This window comes from Bombina bombina, chromosome 1 (assembly GCF_027579735.1).
Source record: "Bombina bombina isolate aBomBom1 chromosome 1, aBomBom1.pri, whole genome shotgun sequence".
Lineage (NCBI taxonomy): Eukaryota > Metazoa > Chordata > Amphibia > Anura > Bombinatoridae > Bombina > Bombina bombina.
Window position 1 is genome coordinate 252470705 of NC_069499.1, and position 23108 is coordinate 252493812.

General features: G+C 42.2%; 1 protein-coding gene across 1 annotated transcript in view; it reads left to right on the forward strand.

Annotated features, from left to right (window-relative positions):
- Positions 1 to 23108, forward strand: part of HECTD1 (HECT domain E3 ubiquitin protein ligase 1) — a 699591-nt gene that overhangs the window by 285181 nt on the left and 391302 nt on the right. The gene's annotated exons all lie outside the window — the stretch shown is intronic.

Consider the following 23108-nt stretch of genomic DNA (forward strand, 5'->3'; position numbering starts at 1 on the left):
GGCTTCGGTGATCCTCATCTCTCCTGCGTGGCTTCGCAGGACTTGGTATGCTGATCTGGTGGAAATGTAATCTCTGCCACTGTGGAAGCTTCCATTGAGGCAAGACCTTCTCATTCAGGGACCCTTCCATCATCCGAATCTAATTTCTCTGCAGCTGACTGCTTGGAGATTGAACGCTTGATTTTATCTAAGCGAGGATTTTCTGATTAAGTCATTGATACCTTGATTCAGGCACGCAAGCCTGTTACTAGAAAGATTTACCTTAAGATATGGCGTAAATATCTTTATTGGTGCGAATCCAAGGGCTACTCATGGAGTAAGGTTAGGATTCCTAGGATTTTATCTTTTCTCCAAGAAGGATTGGAGAAAGGGTTGTCAGCAAGTTCTATAAAGGGACAAATTTCTGCTTTATCGATATTGTTACACAAGCGTCTGGCAGATGTCCCAGATGTTCAATCTTTTTGTCAGGCTCTGACTAGAATCAGGCCTGGGTTTAGACCAATTGCTCCTCCTTGGAGTTTGAATTTAGTTCTTAAGGTTCTTCAAGGGGTTCCGTTTGAACCTATGCATTCCATAGATATTAAGTTATTATCGTGGAAAGTTTTATTTTCTTTCATGTAATTAGCAAGAGTCCATGAGCTAGTGAATTTATGGGATATACATTCCTACCAGGAGGGGCAAAGTTTCCCAAACCTTAAAATGCCTATAAATACACCCCTCACCACACCCACAAATCAGTTTTACAAACTTTGCCTCCTATGGAGGTGGTGAAGTAAGTTTGTGCTAGATTCTACGTTGATATGCGCTCCGCAGCAGGTTGGAGCCCGGTTTTCCTCTCAGCGTGCAGTGAATGTCAGAGGGATGTGAGGAGAGTATTGCCTGTTTGAATTCAATGATCTCCTTCTACGGGGTCTATTTCATAGGTTCTCTGTTATCGGTCGTAGAGATTCATCTCTTACCTCCCTTTTCAGATCGACGATATACTCTTATATATATATATATATGCCATTACCTCTGCTGATTTTCGTTTCAGTACTGGTTTGGCTTTCTACAAACATGTAGATGAGTGTCCTGGGGTAATTAAGTCTTATTTTCTGTGACACTCTAAGCTATGGTTGGGCACTTTTTTAATAAAGTTCTAAATATATGTATTCAAACATTTATTTGCCTTGACTCAGGATGTTCAACATTCCTTATTTTCAGACAGTCAGTTTCATATTTGGGATAATGCACTTGAATCAATTATTTTTCTTACCTCATCAATTTGACTTTTTTCCCTGTGGGCTGTTAGGCTCGCGGGGGCTGAAAATGCTTCATTTTATTGCGTCATTCTTGGCGCGGACTTTTTTGGCGCAAAAAATCTTTTCTGTTTCCGGCGTCATACGTGTCGCCGTAAGTTGCGTCATTTTTTGACGTTCTTTTGCGCCAAAAATGTCGGCGTTCCGGACGTGGCGTCATTTTTGGCGCCAAAAGCATTTAGGCGCCAAATAATGTGGGCGTCTTACTTGGCGCTAAAAAAATTTGGGCGTCGCTTTTGTCTCCACATTATTTAAGTCTCATTTTTCTTTGCTTCTGGTTGCTAGAAGCTTGTTCCTTGGCATTTTTTCCCATTCCTGAAACTGTCATTTAAGGAATTTGATCAATTTTGCTTTATATGTTGTTTTTTCTCTTACATATTGCAAGATGTCTCACGTTGCATCTGAGTCAGAAGATACTTCAGGAAAATCGCTGTCTGGTGCTGGAACTACCAAAGCTAAGTGTATCTGCTGTAAACTTTTGGTAGCTGTTCCTCCAGCTGTTGTTTGTATTAATTGTCATGACAAACTTGTTAATGCAGATAATATTTCCTTTAGTAATGTACCATTACCTGTTGCAGTTCCATCAACATCTAATGTTCAGAGTGTTCCTGATAACATAAGAGATTTTGTTTCTGAATCCATCAAGAAGGCTATGTCTGTTATTCCTCCTTCTAGTAAACATAAAAAATCTTTTAAAACTTCTCTTTATACAGATGAATTTTTAAATGAACATCATCATTCTGATTCTAATGACTCTTCTGGTTCAGAGGATTCTGTCTCAGAGGTTGATGCTGATAAATCTTCATATTTATTTAAAATGGAATTTATTCGTTCTTTACTTAAAGAAGTACTAATTGCTTTAGAAATTGAGGATTCTGGTCCTCTTGATACTAAATCTAAACGTTTAGATAAGGTCTTTAAATCTCCTGTGGTTATTCCAGAAGTTTTTCCTGTTCCTGGTGCTATTTCTGAAGTAATTTCCAGAGAATGGAATAATTTGGGTAATTCATTTACTCCTTCTAAACGTTTTAAGCAATTATATCCTGTGCCGTCTGACAGATTAGAATTTTGGGACAAAATCCCTAAAGTTGATGGGGCTATTTCTACCCTTGCTAAACGTACTACTATCCCTACGTCAGATGGTACTTCCTTTAAGGATCCTTTAGATAGGAAAATTGAATCCTTTCTAAGAAAAGCTTATCTGTGTTCAGGTAATCTTCTTAGACCTGCTATATCATTGGCTGAAGTTGCTGCAGCTTCAACTTTTTGGTTGGAAACTTTAGCGCAACAAGTAACAGATCATGATTCTCATATTATTATTCTTCTTCAACATGCTAATAATTTTATCTGTGATGCCATTTTTGATATTATCAGAGTTGATGTCAGGTTTATGTCTCTAGCTATTTTAGCTAGAAGAGCTTTATGGCTTAAAACTTGGAATGCTGATATGTCTTCTAAATCGACTCTACTTTCCATTTCTTTCCAGGGTAACAAATTATTTGGTTCTCAGTTGGATTCTATTATCTCAACTGTTACTGGTGGGAAAGGAACTTTTTTACCACAGGATAAAAAATCTAGGGGTAAAAACAGGGCTAACAATCGTTTTCGTTCCTTTCGTTTCAACAAAGAACAAAAACCTGATCCTTCATCCTCAGGAGCAGTTTCAGTTTGGAAACCATCTCCAGTCTGGAATAAATCCAAGCCTTCTAGAAAAGCAAAGCCAGCTTCTAAGTCCACATGAAGGTGCGGCCCTCATTCCAGCTCAGCTGGTAGGGGGCAGGTTACGTTTTTTCAAAGAAATTTGGATCAATTCTGTTCACAATCTTTGGATTCAGAACATTGTTTCAGAAGGGTACAGAATTGGTTTCAAGATAAGACCTCCTGCAAAGAGATTTTTTCTTTCCCGTGTCCCAGTAAATCCAGTGAAAGCTCAAGCATTTCTGAAATGTGTTTCAGATCTAGAGTTGGCTGGAGTAATTATGCCAGTTCCAGTTCTGGAACAGGGACTGGGGTTTTATTCGAATCTCTTCATTGTACCAAAGAAGGAGAATTCCTTCAGACCAGTTCTGGATCTAAAAATATTGAATCGTTATGTAAGGATACCAACGTTCAAAATGGTAACTGTAAGGACTATCTTGCCTTTTGTTCAACAAGGGCATTATATGTCCACAATAGATTTACAGGATGCATATCTGCATATTCCGATTCATCCAGATCATTATCAGTTCCTGAGATTCTCTTTTCTGGACAAGCATTACCAGTTTGTGGCTCTGCCGTTTGGCCTAGCTACAGCTCCAAGAATTTTTACAAAGGTTCTCGGTGCCCTTCTGTCTGTAATCAGAGAACAGGGTATTGTGGTATTTCCTTATTTGGACGATATCTTGGTACTTGCTCAGTCTTTACATTTAGCAGAATCTCATACGAATCGACTTGTGTTGTTTCTTCAAGATCATGGTTGGAGGATCAATTCACTAAAAAGTTCATTGATTCCTCAGACAAGGGTAACCTTTCTGGGTTTCCAGATAGATTCAGTGTCCATGACTCTGTCTTTAACAGACAAGAGACGTCTGAAATTGATTTCAGCTTGTCGAAACCTTCAGTCACAATCATTCCCTTCGGTAGCCTTATGCATGGAAATTCTAGGTCTTATGACTGCTGCATCGGACGCGATCCCCTTTGCTCGTTTTCACATGCGACCTCTTCAGCTCTGTATGCTGAATCAATGGTGCAGGGATTACACAAAGATATCTCAATTAATATCTTTAAAACCGATTGTACGACACTCTCTAACGTGGTGGACAGATCACCATCGTTTAATTCAGGGGGCTTCTTTTGTTCTTCCGACCTGGACTGTAATTTCAACAGATGCAAGTCTTACAGGTTGGGGAGCTGTGTGGGGATCTCTGACGGCACAAGGAGTTTGGGAATCTCAGGAGGTGAGATTACCGATCAATATTTTGGAACTCCGTGCAATTTTCAGAGCTCTTCAGTCTTGGCCTCTTCTGAAGAGAGAATCGTTCATTTGTTTTCAGACAGACAATGTCACAACTGTGGCATACATCAATCATCAAGGAGGGACTCAGTCCTCTGGCTATGAAAGAAGTATCTCGAATTCTGGTTTGGGCGGAATCCAGCTCCTGTCTAATCTTCGGTTCATATCCCAGGTATAGACAATTGGGAAGCGGATTATCTCAGTCGCCAAACGTTGCATCCGGGCGAATGGTCTCTTCACCCAGAGGTATTTCTTCAGATTGTTCAAATGTGGGAGCTTCCAGAAATAGATCTGATGGCGTCTCATCTAAACAAGAAACTTCCCAGGTATCTGTCCAGATCCCGGGATCCTCAGGCGGAAGCAGTGGATGCATTATCACTTCCTTGGAAGTATCATCCTGCCTATATCTTTCCGCCTCTAGTTCTTCTTCCAAGAGTAATCTCCAAGATTCTGAAAGAATGCTCGTTTGTTCTGCTGGTAGCTCCGGCATGGCCTCACAGGTTTTGGTATGCGGATCTTGTCCGGATGGCCTCTTGCCATCCGTGGACTCTTCCGCTAAGACCAGACCTTCTGTCGCAAGGTCCTTTTTTCCATCAGGATCTCAAATCCTTAAATTTAAAGGTATGGAGATTGAACGCTTGATTCTTGGTCAAAGAGGTTTCTCTGACTCTGTGATTAATACTATGTTACAGGCTCGTAAATCTGTATCTAGAGAGATATATTATAGAGTCTGGAAGACATATTTCTTGGTGTCTTTCTCATCATTTTTCTTGGCATTCTTTTAGAATTCCGAGAATTTTACAGTTTCTTCAGGATGGTTTAGATAAAGGTTTATCCGCAAGTTCTTTGAAAGGACAAATCTCTGCTCTTTCTGTTCTTTTTCACAGAAAGATTGCTAATCTTCCTGATATTCATTGTTTCGTACAAGCTTTGGTTCGTATAAAACCTGTCATTAAGTCAATTTCTCCTCCTTGGAGTTTGAATTTGGTTCTGGGGGCTCTTCAAGCTCCTCCTTTTGAACCCATGCATTCATTGGACATTAAATTACTTTCTTAGAAAGTTTTGTTCCTTTTGGCGATCTCTTCTGCCAGAAGAGTCTCTGAATTATCTGCTCTTTCTTGTGAGTCTCCTTTTCTGATTTTTCATCAGGATAAGGCGGTGTTGCAAACTTCTTTTGAATTTTTACCTAAGGTTGTGAATTCCAACAACATTAGTAGAGAAATTGTGTTTCCCTCATTATGTCCTAATCCTAAGAATTCTAAGGAGAAATCGTTGCATTCTTTGGATGTTGTTAGAGCTTTGAAATATTATGTTGAAGCTACTAAGTCTTTCCGAAAGACTTCTAGTCTATTTGTTATCTTTTCCGGTTCTAGAAAAGGCCAGAAAGCTTCTGCCATTTCTTTGGCATCTTGGTTGAAATCTTTAATTCATCATGCCTATGTCGAGTCGGGTAAAACTCCGCCTCAAAGGATTACAGCTCATTCTACTAGGTCAGTTTCTACTTCCTGGGCGTTTAGGAATGAAGCTTCGGTTGATCAGATTTGCAAAGCAGCAACTTGGTCCTCTTTGCATACTTTTACTAAATTCTACCATTTTGATGTATTTTCTTCTTCTGAAGCAGTTTTTGGTAGAAAAGTACTTCAGGCAGCGGTTTCAGTTTGAATCTTCTGTTTATGTTTTTCATTAAACTTTATTTTGGGTGTGGATTATTTTCAGCAGGAATTGGCTGTCTTTATTTTATCCCTCCCTCTCTAGTGACTCTTGCGTGGAAAGATCCACATCTTGGGTAGTCATTATCCCATACGTCACTAGCTCATGGACTCTTGCTAATTACATGAAAGAAAACATAATTTATGTAAGATCTTAACTGATAAATTAATTTCTTTCATATTAGCAAGAGTCCATGAGGCCCGCCCTTTTTTGTGGTGGTTATGATTTTTTTGTATAAAGCACAATTATTCCAATTCCTTATTTTATATGCTTTCGCAATTTTTTCTTATCACCCCTCTTCTTGGCTATTCGTTAAACTGATTTGTGGGTGTGGTGAGGGGTGTATTTATAGGCATTTTAAGGTTTGGGAAACTTTGCCCCTCCTGGTAGGAATGTATATCCCATACGTCACTAGCTCATGGACTCTTGCTAATATGAAAGAAATGAATTTATCAGGTAAGTTCTTACATAAATTATGTTTTTGGTTGCTATTTCTTCTGCTCGCAGAGTCTCTGAGATTTCAGCATTAATTACAATGTGACTCTCCTTATCTTATTTTCTCCAACATAGGTGTGTCCGGTCCACGGCGTCATCCTTACTTGTGGGATATTCTCTTCCCCAACAGGAAATGGCAAAGAGCCCAGCAAAGCTGGTCACATGATCCCTCCTAGGCTCCGCCTTCCCCAGTCATTCTCTTTGCCGTTGTACAGGCAACATCTCCACGGAGATGGCTTAGAGTTTTTTTGGTGTTTAAATGTAGTTTTTTTCTCCAACATAGGTGTGTCCGGTCCACGGCGTCATCCTTACTTGTGGGATATTCTCTTCCCCAACAGGAAATGGCAAAGAGCCCAGCAAAGCTGGTCACATGATCCCTCCTAGGCTCCGCCTACCCCAGTCATTCTCTTTGCCGTTGTACAGGCAACATCTCCACGGAGATGGCTTAGAGTTTTTTAGTGTTTAACTGTAGTTTTTCATTATTCAATCAAGAGTTTGTTATTTTCAAATAGTGCTGGTACGTACTATTTACTCAGAAACAGAAAAGAGATGAAGAATTCTGTTTGTATGAGGAAAATGATTTTAGCAACCGTAACTAAAATCCATGGCTGTTCCACACAGGACTGTTGAGAGCAATTAACTTCAGTTGGGGGAACAGTTTGCAGTCCCTTGCTGCTTGAGGTATGACACATTCTAACAAGACGATGTAATGCTGGAAGCTGTCATTTTCCCTATGGGATCCGGTAAGCCATGTTTATTACGATTGTAAATAAGGGCTTCACAAGGGCTTATTTAAACTGTAGACTTTTTCTGGGCTAAATCGATTGATTATTAACACATATTTAGCCTTGAGGAATCATTTTATCTGGGTATTTTGATATAATAATATCGGCAGGCACTGTTTTAGACACCTTATTCTTTAGGGGCTTTCCCAAAGCATAGGCAGAGTCTCATTTTCGCGCCGGTGTTGCGCACTTGTTTTTGAGAGGCATGGCATGCAGTCGCATGTGAGAGGAGCTCTGATACTTATAAAAGACTTCTGAAGGCGTCATTTGGTATCGTATTCCCCTTTGGGTTTGGTTGGGTCTCAGCAAAGCAGATACCAGGGACTGTAAAGGGGTTTAAAGCTTAAAACGGCTCCGGTTCCGTTATTTTAAGGGTTAAAGCTTCCAAAATTGGTGTGCAATATTTTCAAGGCTTTAAGACGCTGTGGTGAAAATTTGGTGAATTTTGAACAATTCCTTCATGTTTTTTCGCAATTGCAGTAATAAAGTGTGTTCAGTTTAAAATTTAAAGTGACAGTAACGGTTTTATTTTAAAACGTTTTTTGTACTTTCTGATCAAGTTTATGCCTGTTTAACATGTCTGAACTACCAGATAGACTGTGTTCTGAATGTGGGGAAGCCAGAATTCCTATTCATTTAAATAAATGTGATTTATGTGATAATGACAATGATGCCCAAGATGATTCCTCAAGTGAGGGGAGTAAGCATGGTACTGCATCATTCCCTCCTTCGTCTACACGAGTCTTGCCCACTCAGGAGGCCCCTAGTACATCTAGCGCGCCAATACTCCTTACTATGCAACAATTAACGGCTGTAATGGATAATTCTGTCAAAAACATTTTAGCCAAAATTAACCCTTGTCAGCGTAAGCGTGGCTGCTCTGTTTTAGTTACTGAAGAGCATGACGACGCTGATATTAATATCTCTGAAGGGCCCCTAACCCAATCTGAGGGGGCCAGGGAGGTTTTGTCTGAGGGAGAAATTACTGATTTAGGGAACATTTCTCAGCAGGCTGAATCTGATGTGATTACATTTAAATTTAAATTGGAACATCTCCGCATTTTGCTTAAGGAGGTATTATCCACTCTGGATGATTGTGAAAATTTAGTCATCCCAGAGAAACTATGTAAAATGGACAAGTTCCTAGAGGTGCCGGGGCTCCCAGAAGCTTTTCCTATACCCAAGCGGGTGGCGGACATTGTTAATAAAGAATGGGAAAGGCCCGGTATTCCTTTCGTCCCTCCCCCCATATTTAAAAAATTGTTTCCTATGGTCGACCCCAGAAAGGACTTATGGCAGTCAGTCCCCAAGGTCGAGGGAGCGGTTTCTACTTTAAACAAACGCACCACTATTCCCATAGAGGATAGTTGTGCTTTCAAAGATCCTATGGATAAAAAATTAGAAGGTTTGCTTAAAAAGATGTTTGTTCAGCAGGGTTACCTTCTACAACCCATTTCATGCATTGTCCCTGTCACTACTGCCGCATATTTCTGGTTTGATGAACTGCTTAAGGTGCTCGATAGTGACTCTCCTCCTTATGAGGAGATTATGGACAGAATTAATGCTCTCAAATTGGCTAATTCTTTCACTCTAGACGCCTCTTTGCAATTGGCTAAGTTAGCGGCTAAGAACTCTGGGTTTGCTATTGTGGCGCGCAGAGCGCTTTGGTTGAAATCTTGGTCGGCTGATGCGTCTTCCAAGAACAAGCTACTAAACATTCCTTTCAAGGGGAAAACGCTGTTTGGTCCTGACTTGAAAGAGATTATCTCTGATATCACTGGGGGTAAGGGCCACGCCCTTCCTCAGGATCGGCCCTTCAAGGCAAAAAATAGACCTAATTTTCGTCCCTTTCGTAAAAACGGACCAGCCCAAGGTGCTACGTCCTCTAAGCAAGAGGGTAATACTTCTCAGGCCAAGCCAGCTTGGAGACCAATGCAAGGCTGGAACAAGGGAAAGCAGGCCAAGAAACCTGCCACTGCTACCAAGACAGCATGAATTGGCCCCCGATCCGGGACCGGATCTGGTGGGGGGCAGACTCTCTCTCTTCGCTCAGGCTTGGGCAAGAGATGTTCTGGATCCTTGGGCGCTAGAAATAGTCTCCCAGGGTTATCTTCTGGAATTCAAGGGACTTCCCCCAAGGGGGAGGTTCCACAGGTCGCAGTTGTCTTCAGACCACATAAAAAGACAGGCGTTCTTACATTGTGTAGAAGACCTGTTAAAAATGGGAGTGATTCATCCTGTTCCATTAAGAGAACAAGGGATGGGGTTCTACTCCAATCTGTTCATAGTTCCCAAAAAAGAGGGAACGTTCAGACCAATCCTAGATCTCAAGATCTTAAACAAATTTCTCAAGGTCCCATCGTTCAAGATGGAAACCATTCGAACTATCCTTCCTTCCATCCAGGAAGGTCAATTCATGACCACGGTGGATTTAAAGGATGCGTATCTACATATTCCTATCCACAAGGAACATCATCGGTTCCTAAGGTTTGCATTCCTGGACAAACATTACCAGTTCGTGGCGCTTCCTTTCGGATTAGCCACTGCTCCAAGGATTTTCACAAAGGTACTAGGGTCCCTTCTAGCGGTGCTAAGACCAAGGGGCATTGCAGTAGTACCTTACCTGGACGACATTCTGATTCAAGCGTCGTCCCTTCCTCAAGCAAAGGCTCACACGGACATTGTCCTGGCCTTTCTCAGATCTCACGGCTGGAAAGTGAACGTGGAAAAGAGTTCTCTATCCCCGTCAACAAGGGTTCCCTTCTTGGGAACAATTATAGACTCCTTAGAAATGAGGATCTTTCTAACAGAGGCCAGAAAAACAAAGCTTCTGGACTCTTGTCGGATACTTCATTCCGTTCCTCTTCCTTCCATAGCTCAGTGCATGGAAGTGATCGGGTTGATGGTGGCGGCGATGGACATAGTTCCTTTTGCGCGCATTCATCTAAGACCATTACAACTGTGCATGCTCAGTCAGTGGAATGGGGACTATACAGACTTGTCTCCGAAGATACAAGTAAATCAGAGAACCAGAGACTCACTCCGTTGGTGGCTGTCCCTGGACAATCTGTCTCAAGGGATGATGTTCCACAGACCAGAGTGGGTCATTGTCACGACCGACGCCAGTCTGATAGGCTGGGGCGCGGTCTGGGGATCCCTGAAAGCTCAGGGTCTTTGGTCTCGGGAAGAATCTCTCCTACCGATAAATATTCTGGAACTGAGAGCGATATTCAATGCTCTCCAGGCCTGGCCCCAGCTTGCGAGGACCAGGTTCATACGGTTTCAATCAGACAACATGACGACTGTTGCGTACATCAACCATCAGGGGGGAACAAGGAGTTCCCTAGCGATGGAAGAAGTAACCAAAATTATTCTTTGGGCGGAGTCTCACTCCTGCCACCTGTCTGCTATCCACATCCCAGGAGTGGAAAATTGGGAAGCGGATTTTCTGAGTCGGCAGACATTGCATCCGGGGGAGTGGGAACTCCATCCGGAAATCTTTGCCCAAGTCACTCACCTGTGGGGCATTCCAGACATGGATCTGATGGCCTCTCGTCAGAACTTCAAAGTTCCTTGCTACGGGGCCAGATCCAGGGATCCCAAGGCGGCTCTAGTGGATGCACTAGTAGCACCTTGGACCTTCAAACTAGCTTATGTGTTCCCGCCATTTCCTCTCATCCCCAGGCTGATAGCCAGGATCAAGCAGGAGAGGGCGTCGGTGATCTTGATAGCTCCTGCGTGGCCACGCAGGACTTGGTATGCAGATCTGGTGAATATGTCATCGGCTCCACCTTGGAAGCTACCTTTGAGACGAGACCTTCTTGTTCAGGGTCCGTTCGAACATCCGAATCTGGTTTCACTCCAGCTGACTGCTTGGAGATTGAACGCTTGATTTTATCGAAGCGAGGATTCTCAGATTCTGTTATCGATACTCTTGTTCAGGCCAGAAAGCCTGTGACTAGAAAGATTTACCATAAAATTTGGAAAAAATATATCTGTTGGTGTGAATCTAAAGGATTCCCTTGGGACAAGGTTAAGATTCCTAGGATTCTATCCTTCCTTCAAGAAGGATTGGAAAAAGGATTATCTGCAAGTTCCCTGAAGGGACAGATTTCTGCCTTGTCGGTATTACTTCACAAAAAGCTGGCAGCTGTGCCAGATGTTCAAGCCTTTGTTCAGGCTCTGGTTAGAATCAAGCCTGTTTACAAACCTTTGACTCCTCCTTGGAGTCTCAATTTAGTTCTTTCAGTTCTTCAGGGGGTTCCGTTTGAACCCTTACATTCCGTTGATATTAAGTTATTATCTTGGAAAGTTTTGTTTTTAGTTGCGATTTCTTCTGCTAGAAGAGTCTCAGAATTATCTGCTCTGCAGTGTTCTCCTCCTTATCTGGTGTTCCATGCAGATAAGGTGGTTTTACGTACTAAACCTGGTTTTCTTCCAAAAGTTGTTTCTAACAAAAACATTAACCAGGAGATTATCGTACCTTCTCTGTGTCCAAAACCAGTTTCAAAGAAGGAACGTTTGTTGCACAATTTGGATGTTGTTCGCGCTCTAAAATTCTATTTAAATGCTACAAAGGATTTTAGACAAACATCTTCCTTGTTTGTTGTTTATTCAGGTAAAAGGAGAGGTCAAAAAGCAACTTCTACCTCTCTCTCTTTTTGGATTAAAAGCATCAGCAGATTGGCTTACGAGACTGCCGGACGGCAGCCTCCCGAAAGAATCACAGCTCATTCCACTAGGGCTGTGGCTTCCACATGGGCCTTCAAGAACGAGGCTTCTGTTGATCAGATATGTAGGGCAGCGACTTGGTCTTCACTGCACACTTTTACCAAATTTTACAAGTTTGATACTTTTGCTTCTTCTGAGGCTATTTTTGGGAGAAAGGTTTTGCAAGCCGTGGTGCCTTCCATTTAGGTGACCTGATTTGCTCCCTCCCTTCATCCGTGTCCTAAAGCTTTGGTATTGGTTCCCACAAGTAAGGATGACGCCGTGGACCGGACACACCTATGTTGGAGAAAACAGAATTTATGTTTACCTGATAAATTTCTTTCTCCAACGGTGTGTCCGGCCCACGGCCCGCCCTGGTTTTTTTAATCAGGTCTGATATTTTATTTTCTTTAACTACAGTCACCACGGTACCATATGGTTTCTCCTATGCAAATATTCCTCCTTAACGTCGGTCGAATGACTGGGGTAGGCGGAGCCTAGGAGGGATCATGTGACCAGCTTTGCTGGGCTCTTTGCCATTTCCTGTTGGGGAAGAGAATATCCCACAAGTAAGGATGACGCCGTGGACCGGACACACCGTTGGAGAAAGAAATTTATCAGGTAAACATAAATTCTGTTATTCTTCAATCAAGAGTTTGTTATTTTAAAATAGTGCTGGTATGTACTATTTACTCTGAAACAGAAAAGAGATGAAGATTTCTGTTTGTAAGAGGAAAATGATTTTAGCAACCGTTACTAAAATCGATGGCTGTTTCCACACAGGACTGTTGAGAGGAATTAACTTCAGTTAGGGGAAACAGTGAGCAGACTTTTGCTGCTTGAGGTATGACACATTTCTAACAAGACTTGGTAATGCTGGAAGCTGTCATTTTCCCTATGGGATCCGGTAAGCCATTTTTATTAAATAAGAATAAAGGGCTTCACAAGGGCTTTAAAGACTGGTAGACATTTTTCTGGGCTAAAACGATTGATTTATAAGCATTTTTAATAGTCTATAGCTTTGAGGAGTTATTTTATTCTTGGGAATTATGTTAAATAACCGGCAGGCACTGTATTGGACACCTTTTTCACTGGGGGCCTTCTCTAATCATAGGCAGAGCCTCATTTTCGCGCCACTAATGCGCAGTTGTTTTTGAGAAGCAAGGCATGCAGATGCATGTGTGAGGAGCTCAGATACATAGAAAAAGCTTATTGAAGGCGTCATTTGGTATCGTATTCCCCTCTGGGCTTGGTTGGGTCTCAGCAAAGCAGATACCAGGGACTGTATAGGGGTTAAATATAAAAACGGCTCCGGTTCCGTTATTTTAAGAGTTAAAGCTTTCAAATTTGGTGTGCAATACTTTTAAGGCTTTAAGACACTGTGGTGAAATTTTGGTGAATTTTGAACAATTCCTTCATACTTTTTCACATATTCAGTAATAAAGTGTGTTCAGTTTAAAATTTAAAGTGACAGTAACGGTTTTATTTTAAAACGTTTTTTGTACTTTGTTATCAAGTTTATGCCTGTTTAACATGTCTGAACTATCAGATAGACTATGTTCTGTATGTGAGGAAGCCAAGGTTCCTTCTCATTTAAATTGATGTGATGTATGTGACACAAAATTTAGAGAAAATGATGCCCAAGATGATTCCTCAAGTGAGGGGAGTAAGCATGGTACTGCATCTTCCCCTCCGTCTACGCCAGTCTTGCCCACACAGGAGGCCCCTAGTACATCTAGTGCGCCAATACTCCTTACTATGCAACAATTAACGGCTGTAATGGATAATTCTATCAAAAACATTTTAGCCAAAATGCCCACTTATCAGCGAAAGCGCGACTGCTCTGTTTTAGAAAATACCGAAGAGCATGAGGACGCTGATGATAATGGTTCTGACATGCCCCTACACCAGTCTGAGGGGGCCAGGGAGGTTTTGTCTGAGGGAGAAATTTCAGATTCAGGGAAAATTTCTCAACAAGCTGAACCTGATGTGATTACATTCAAATTTAAATTGGAACATCTCTGCGCTCTGCTTAAGGAGGTGTTATCTACTCTGGATGATTGTGACAATTTGGTCATTCCAGAGAAATTATGTAAGATGGACAAGTTCCTAGAGGTCCCGGGGCCCCCCGAAGCTTTTCCTATACCCAAGCGGGTGGCGGACATTGTAAACAAAGAATGGGAAAGGCCCGGCATACCTTTTGTCCCTCCCCCTATATTTAAGAAATTGTTTCCTATGGTCGACCCCAGAAAGGACTTATGGCAGACAGTCCCCAAGGTCGAGGGGGCGGTTTCTACTCTAAATAAACGCACTACTATCCCTATAGAAGATAGTTGTGCTTTCAAAGATCCTATGGATAAAAAATTAGAGGGTTTGCTTAAAAAGATGTTTGTTCAGCAAGGTTACCTTCTACAACCAATTTCATGCATTGTTCCTGTCACTACAGCAGCGTGTTTCTGGTTCGATGAACTAGAAAAGTCGCTCAATAAAGATTCTTCTTATGAGGAGATTATGGACAGAATTCATGCTCTTAAATTGGCTAACTCTTTTACTTTAGACGCCACTTTGCAATTGGCTAGATTAGCGGCGAAAAATTCGGGGTTTGCTATTGTGGCGCGCAGAGCGCTTTGGCTAAAATCTTGGTCAGCGGATGCGTCTTCCAAGAACAAATTGCTTAACATACCTTTCAAGGGGAAAACGCTGTTTGGCCCTGACTTGAAAGAGATTATTTCAGATATCACTGGGGGTAAGGGCCACGCCCTTCCTCAGGATAGGTCTTTTAAGGCTAAAAATAAACCAAATTTTCGTCCCTTTCGCAGAAACGGACCAGCCCCAAGTTCTACATCCTCTAAGCAAGAGGGTAATACTTCTCAAACCAAGCCAGCCTGGAGGCCAATGCAAGGCTGGAACAAAGGTAAGCAGGCCAAGAAACCTGCCACTGCTACCAAGACAGCATGAGATGTTGGCCCCCGATCCGGGACCGGATCTGATGGGGGGCAGACTTTCTCTCTTCGCTCAGGCTTGGGCAAGAGATGTTCTGGATCCTTGGGCGCTAGAAATAGTCTCCCAAGGTTATCTTCTGGAATTCAAGGAGCTACCCCCAAGGGGGAGGTTCCACAGGTCTCAATTGTCTTCAGACCACATAAAAAGACAGGCATTCTTACTTTGTGTAGAAGACCTGTTAAATATGGGAGTGATTCATCCTGTTCCTTTAGGAGAACAAGGGATGGGATTCTACTCCAATCGGTTCATAGTTCCCAAAAAAGAGGGAACATTCAGACCAATCTTAGATCTCAAGATCCTAAACAAATTTCTCAAGGTTCCATCGTTCAAAATGGAAACCATTCGGACAATTCTTCCTACCATCCAGGAAGGTCAATTCATGACCACGGTGGATTTAAAGGATGCGTATCTACATATTCCTATCCACAAGGAACATCATCGGTTCCTAAGGTTCGCCTTTCTGGACAAGCATTACCAGTTTGTGGCACTTCCATTCGGATTAGCCACTGCTCCAAGAATTTTCACAAAGGTACTAGGGTCCCTTCTAGCGGTGCTAAGACCAAGGGGCATTGCAGTAGTACCTTACTTGGACGACATACTGATTCAAGCGTCGTCTCTACCACAAGCAAAGGCTCATACGGACATTGTCCTGGCCTTTCTCAGATCTCACGGGTGGAAAGTGAACGTAGAAAAAAGTTCTCTATCTCCGTCAACAAGAGTTCCCTTCTTGGGAACAATAATAGACTCCTTAGAAATGAGGATTTTTCTGACAGAGGCCAGAAAATCAAAACTTCTAAGCTCTTGTCAAGTACTTCATTCTGTTCTTCTTCCTTCCATAGCGCAGTGCATGGAAGTAATAGGTTTGATGGTCGCGGCAATGGACATAGTTCCTTTTGCACGAATTCATTTAAGACCATTACAACTGTGCATGCTCAGTCAGTGGAATGGGGATTATACAGACTTGTCTCCGACGATACAAGTAGATCAGAGGACCAGAGATTCACTCCGTTGGTGGCTGACCCTGGACAACCTGTCACAAGGGATGAGCTTCCGCAGACCAGAGTGGGTCATTGTCACGACCGACGCCAGTCTGGTGGGCTGGGGCGCGGTCTGGGAACCCCTGAAAGCTCAGGGTCTTTGGTCTCGGGAAGAATCTCTTCTCCCGATAAATATTCTGGAACTGAGAGCGATATTCAATGCTCTCAAGGCTTGGCCTCAGCTAGCAAAGGCCACATTCATACGGTTTCAATCAGACAACATGACGACTGTTGCATATATCAACCATCAGGGGGGAACAAGGAGTTCCCTGGCGATGGAAGAAGTGACCAAAATAATTCAATGGGCGGAGACTCACTCCTGCCACTTGTCTGCGATCCACATCCCAGGAGTGGAAAATTGGGAAGCGGATTTTCTGAGTCGTCAGACATTTCATCCGGGGGAGTGGGAACTCCATCCGGAAATCTTTGCCCAAATAATTCAATTGTGGGGCATTCCAGACATGGATCTGATGGCTTCTCGTCAGAACTTCAAGGTTCCTTGCTACGGGTCCAGATCCAGGGATCCCAAGGCGACTCTAGTGGATGCACTAGTAGCACCTTGGAGCTTCAACCTAGCTTATGTGTTCCCACCGTTTCCTCTCATTCCCAGGCTGGTAGCCAGGATCAAACAGGAGAGGGTATCGGTGATCTTGATAGCTCCTGCGTGGCCACGCAGGACTTGGTATGCAGTTCTGGTGAATATGTCATCGGCTCCTCCATGGAGGCTACCTTTGAGACAGGACCTTCTTGTTCAAGGTCCGTTCGAACATCCGAATCTGGCCTCACTCCAACTGACTGCTTGGAGATTGAACGCTTGATTTTATCAAAGCGAGGGTTCTCAGATTCTGTCATTGATACTCTTGTTCAGGCCAGAAAGCCTGTAACTAGAAAGATCTACCATAAAATATGGAAAAAATATATCTGTTGGTGTGAATCTAAAGGATTCCCATGGAACAAGATAAAAATTCCTAAGATTCTATCCTTTCTTCAAGAAGGTTTGGAGAAAGGATTATCTGCAAGTTCTTTGAAGGGACAGATTTCTGCTTTATCTGTTTTACTTCACAAAAAGCTGGTGGCTGTGCCAGATGTTCAAGCTTTTGTTCAGGCTCTGGTTAGAATCAAGCCTGTTTACAAACCTTTGACTCCTCCTTGGAGTCTTAATTTAGTTCTTTCAGTTCTTCAGGGGGTTCCGTTTGAACCCCTACATTCCGTTGATATCAAGTTATTATCTTGGAAAGTTTTGTTTTTGGTTGCAATTTCTTCTGCTAGAAGAGTTTCAGAGTTATCTGCTCTGCAGTGTTCTCCTCCTTATCTGGTGTTCCATGCAGATAAGGTGGTTTTGCGTACTAAACCTGGTTTTCTTCCGAAAGTTGTTTCTAACAAAAATATTAACCAGGAGATAGTCGTGCCTTCTTTGTGTCCGAATCCAGTTTCAAAGAAGGAACGTTTGTTGCACAATTTGGATGTAGTTCGTGCTCTAAAATTCTATTTAGAGGCTACAAAGGATTTCAGACAAACATCTTCCTTGTTTGTTGTTTATTCTGGTAAAAGGAGAGGTCAAAAAGCAACTTCTACCTCTCTCTCTTTTTGGCTTAAAAGCATCATCAGATTGGCTTATGAGACTGCCGGACGGCAGCCTCCTGAAAGAATCACAGCTCATTCCACTAGGGCCGTGGCTTCCACATGGGCCTTCAAGAACGAGGCTTCTGTTGATCAGATATGTAAGGCAGCGACTTGGTCTTCACTGCACACTTTTACTAAATTTTACAAATTTGATACTTTTGCTTCTTCTGAGGCTATTTTTGGGAGAAAGGTTTTGCAAGCCGTGGTGCCTTCCATCTAGGTGACCTGATTTGCTCCCTCCCATCATCCGTGTCCTAAAGCTTTGGTATTGGTTCCCACAAGTAAGGATGACGCCGTGGACCGGACACACCAATGTTGGAGAAAACAGAATTTATGTTTACCTGATAAATTACTTTCTCCAACGGTGTGTCCGGTCCACGGCCCGCCCTGGTTTTTTTAATCAGTTCTGATGATTTATTTTCTCTAACTACAGTCACCACGGTATCATATGATTTCTCCTATGCAAATATTCCTCCTTTACGTCGGTCGAATGACTGGGGAAGGCGGAGCCTAGGAGGGATCATGTGACCAGCTTTGCTGGGCTCTTTGCCATTTCCTGTTGGGGAAGAGAATATCCCACAAGTAAGGATGACGCCGTGGACCGGACACACCGTTGGAGAAAGTAATTTATCAGGTAAACATAAATTCGGTTTTTCATGCAGATAAGGTGGTGTTGCGTACCAAACCCGGTTTCTTCCTAAGGTTGTTTCTAACAAAAATATTAATCTGGAAATTGTTGTTCCTTTATTGTGTCCTAATCCTTCCTCAAAGAAGGAGCGTCTGTTACATAATTTGGACGTAGTCAGTGCCCTGAAGTTTTTCTTGCTGGTGACTAAGGAGTTTCGTCAATCATCTTCATTGTTTGTTGTCTTTTCTGGGAGACGTAAGGGTCAGAAGGCTACGGCTACCTCTCTTTGGCTAAAGAGTATCATCCGTTTTGCATATGAAGCTGCGGGACAGCAGCCTCCTGAACGAATTACAGCTCATTCAACTAGGGTTGTGGCTTCCTCATGGGCATTTAAAAATGATGCTTCTGTTGAACAGATTTGCAAGGCTGCAACTTGGTCGTCTCTTCACACTTATTACAAATTTTACAAATTTGATACCTTTGCCTCGTCTGAGGCTGTTTGTGGGAGAAAGGTTCTTCAAGCAGTAGTGCCTTCCGTTTAGTTTCCTGTCTTGTCCCTCCCTTTCATCCGTGTCCTATAGCTTTGGTATTGTATCCCATAAGTAAGGATGAAATCCGTGGACTCGTCATATCTTGTAAAAGAAAAGGAAATTTATGCTTACCTGATAAATTTATTTCTTTTACGATATGACGAGTCCACGGCCCACCCTGTCATTTTCTATTACAGGTTTTTATTTTTTGTTAAACTTTAGTCACCTCTGCTCCTTGGCTTTTCCTTTCTCTTCCTAACTTCGGTCGAATGACTGGAGTGGGAGGGAAGGGAGGAGCTATTTATGCAGCACTGCTGTGGAGCTCTTTGCCTCCTCCTGCTGACCAGGTGGTGATATCCCATAAGTAAGGATGAAATCCGTGGACTCGTCATATCGTAAAAGAAATAAATTTATCAGGTAAGCATAAATTTCCTTTTTAAGCTGATTTGTTCGCAGAGACTTAAGTCTTTTATATGTATATGTTATTTAAGTCTCTATTAGAACATGGAAACTTTTTTTTTGTCAGTATTTGTCTTGTAAGGTGTATCCAGTCCACGGATCATCCATTACTTGTGTGATACTTTTGCTTCTTCGGAGGCTATTTTTGGGAGAAAGGTAGCCTCCGAATAAGCAAAAGTATCACACAAGTAATGGATGATCCGTGGACTGGATACACCACAAGAGAAATAAATTTATCAGGTAAGCATAAATTATGTTTTTTACATGAAACTTTAAGCCCGTTACTGCCATCTTGTGGCAGTTTTTATGTATTTGATCTGTCACATTTTAATTTATATTTATTTTATGTGTGTTTATATGCATAGGAGTCTCTTCATATAGGAGACTATCACGCTTTTGGTAGCATGAATTGTGGCCACAAATGGTTTTTGGCTACCTAGTGGCCTAAAATTTATTTTATATATTGTGTTTTCCCTGTCTGATTTAGAGATTTAATGTTTTAATCTCTCTATGAAGGGGTCTTTTCATATGTTTGTATCATATGTATTATTCCTTTATTGTTCCTTTATTGTTATGTATGGGACTTTATACAACATGTATTTGTCTGTTTTTTAGTATAGCCCTTTAATATGATACTTTCTTTCATATTGAGGTGACTAGTTTTTATCCATGACGTGTGGTTTTCATGTATATTTCTTCTATAAATCTCAGAGTGAATTAGCAACAGAGGTCTCAGGATTGTCCCTAGACATTGTTGTGTCCTTTCCAGTCCTCAAGGGCCTTTGAGTGGCCTTAGCTTTGTAGTTTGTCAGGGCACGGCTGTGGCAGTACCCCCTCCCCTTGGGGCAGCCTTGGCTTTTTAAGATAAAGTAGCCACTGTAGCCTAGTGGTTAGCTTTGTGGCTTTGCAACTCAAAGGTTTCCTTAGCTCTAGGACAAGGAATCTAAGAAGCCTGAGTCTTAATTTAGAACAAGGATTTCACCCCGATTCAGTTTTTCTAAACACCTCTGGTGGCGCAGGAAAAGAGAAACAGACTGAGGTTCAGATCTAGGCATGGATGTGTCACTGTCTATATGCTTCAATATAATTGCCTGCTTTTCAAAAAGACCAATGGGCAGTGGAAGTTTTCTTCAATCTACTTTCCAGGTGGAGAGAGAATCCTTCTTAAACTTTGTGAAGGTTTTTTATTCTCTGGGGGTAATTGTTCCAGTTCCCGAGAAGGAACAGAGTCAAGGTTGTTACTCAGACCTTTTTTTGTGGACTGTGGACTTAGTATCTCAGGGTTACAAATAGGATTCAAATCTTACCCTCCAAAGGGGCACATTTTTCCTGTCAAAGACTTCCTCAATCAGGTAAGAGGAAGGCCTTCTTATACTGCGTATTAGACTTCCTCCCTGGGAGAAATTGTTCCAGTTCCTCCAGGGGGACCGTGTCAAGGATTCTATTCAAATCTCTTTGAGTTTCCCCAAAAGGAGGGGGTTTTTCCGTCCCATCCTAGACTCAAAATGACTATTCAGATTCCTCAGGGTTCCGTCCTTCAAGATGGAAACTATTCGTTCCATTCTTTCATTTGTTTAGGAGGGTCAGTTCACGACGACCTAAGACCTGAAGGACGGGTACCTTCTTGTACCTTCTTGTTCTCATTCACTGGGATCATCATCAGTTTCTGAGTTGTTTTTTTTTTTTCCTGGACAAGCATTTCCAGTTTGTTAAACTAAAGTTTGGTCTAGCCACGGCTCCCAGAATATTCAAAGGTACTGGAAGCTTTATTGGCTGTGATAAGATCCAGGGAAGTTAAAGGGATGCTTTTTTCTAGAGTACATCTCATACAGAGATGTTGTCTTATCTTCATTCTCACGAGTGGAACGTGAATCTGGAAGAGTTCTATAGTTCCAGTCTCTAGTGTGTGTTTGCTGCAGACAATCATATATCCAAACTTGTTGCTTTTTGCCTTTCTCTCCAGTTTGCTATTCGCCCATCAGTGACTTAATGGATGGAGGTGATTGGTCTGATGGTTGTTTTCATGGACATCATCCTTTTGCTTGGTTCCATCTGCCACTTATGTGACTTTGCATGCTCAGTCAATAAAACAGAGACCATTCCGATTTCTCGCAGAGGATAAATATGGATCCATTATCAAGAGACTATCTCTATTGGTGGATGTCTCAGGATCATCGGGGCACTTGCTTCTTTCTGGCTATTGTGTCTACGGACGCCAGCCTGTTAGGCTGGGGAGATGTTTGGGAACCTGCAAGAACTAAACAAGACATGATTAACTGGTTTGCAAAAACAAAGCTATTTCAGGTCTAATTTATAGTTCTCTGAATGTTCTCGGGTAGTCTTTCTTCCCATATATTCTCTAATCTTCAATTCCTTGACAGCTTGACCTCAATTATCTTTAGTCCGGTCTATCAGATTCCAGTCGGACAACATCACCTCAGTGACTTTCATCATTCACCAGGAAGGAACTCAGAGTTCCTTGGCCATGATGGAGGTGACTTGCATTCTGCAGTGGGCGGAAGCTCATGATTGTTTCCTATCTGCTATCCACATTCCACTATTGGGAGTCAGATTTCTGAGCAGACAGACTTTTCATTCCGGGGAGTGGGCTCTCCATCCAGTAGTGTTCTCTCAGATAACCCTCAGGTGGGGGGTTCCAGAGCTGGATATGATGGCATCCAGCCAAAACGCCAAGGTTCCTAGGTTCGGTTCAAGGTCTTTCTGATGGATGCTGTAGAAGTTCCTTGGATGTTCTCTCTGGCATATCTGTTTTTCCCCGTTTACTCTTTTCACAAGTCATTGCTTGTATCAATCAGGAGAGAGCATCAGTAATCCTTATAGCTCCTGCATGACATCACAGGACTTGGTTTACGGATCTAGTAAGGATATCATCTCTACCTTCTTTGAGGTTACCTTTGAGGAAGGACCTTTATAATTCACGGTCCTTTCCTCCACCCAGTCCTGGATTCTCTGAAGCTTACTGCTTGGAGATTGATTGCCTAGTTCTGTCTAGACATGGTTTTCTGAAGCGGTCTTTGATACTATGTTTTTTAGGCTGGCAAACCTGTTTTTCGCAAATTTACAATAAGGTATGGCGTAAATATCTTTATTGGTGCAAATCTAAGGGTTTCTCCTGGAGCCGGATGAGGATTTCCTGTTTATCTTTTTTTCAGGATGGCCTGGAGAAAGGTTTGTCAGTCAGTACTCTGAAGTGTCAGATTTCTGCATTATCTATCCTTTTGCACAAATGTCTGGCAGACTGTTCAAGCTTTTGTACTGGCTTTGGTCAGTATCAGGCCTGTGTTGCTCCTCCTTTGAGTCTTAGTCTAGTTCTTAACATGTTGTTGATATACAATTGTTGTCTTGGAAGGTTTTGTTTCTCCTTGCTATTTATTCCGCTCACAGAGTTTCTGAACTTTCAGCTCTGCAGTGTGATTTCCCGTACCTAAATTGGGTTTCTCCCTTAGATGGTGTTGGATCGATTCATTAATCGGGAAATTGTTGTTCCTCCTTTTGTCCTAATTCTTCTTCTCATTAGGAACGTTTTTTGCATAACTTGGTTTTTGTGCGCGCTCTACAATTTTACTTACAGGTTTAAAGATTTTCGGCAATCTTCTGCCCTGTTTGTTGTTTTCTCTAGAAAAACGTAAGGGTCAGAAGGCCACTTCTACTACTCTGTCTCTCTGGTTGAGCCTCCTGAGGGAATTAAGGCTCATTCCTCTAGGGCTGTCTCCTCTCCTTGGACTTTAAAAAAATGAAGCTTCTGTGGAACAGTTTTGCAAGGCGGCAGCATGGTCCTTTCTGCATACTTTTTCCAAATTATACTAATTTGATACTT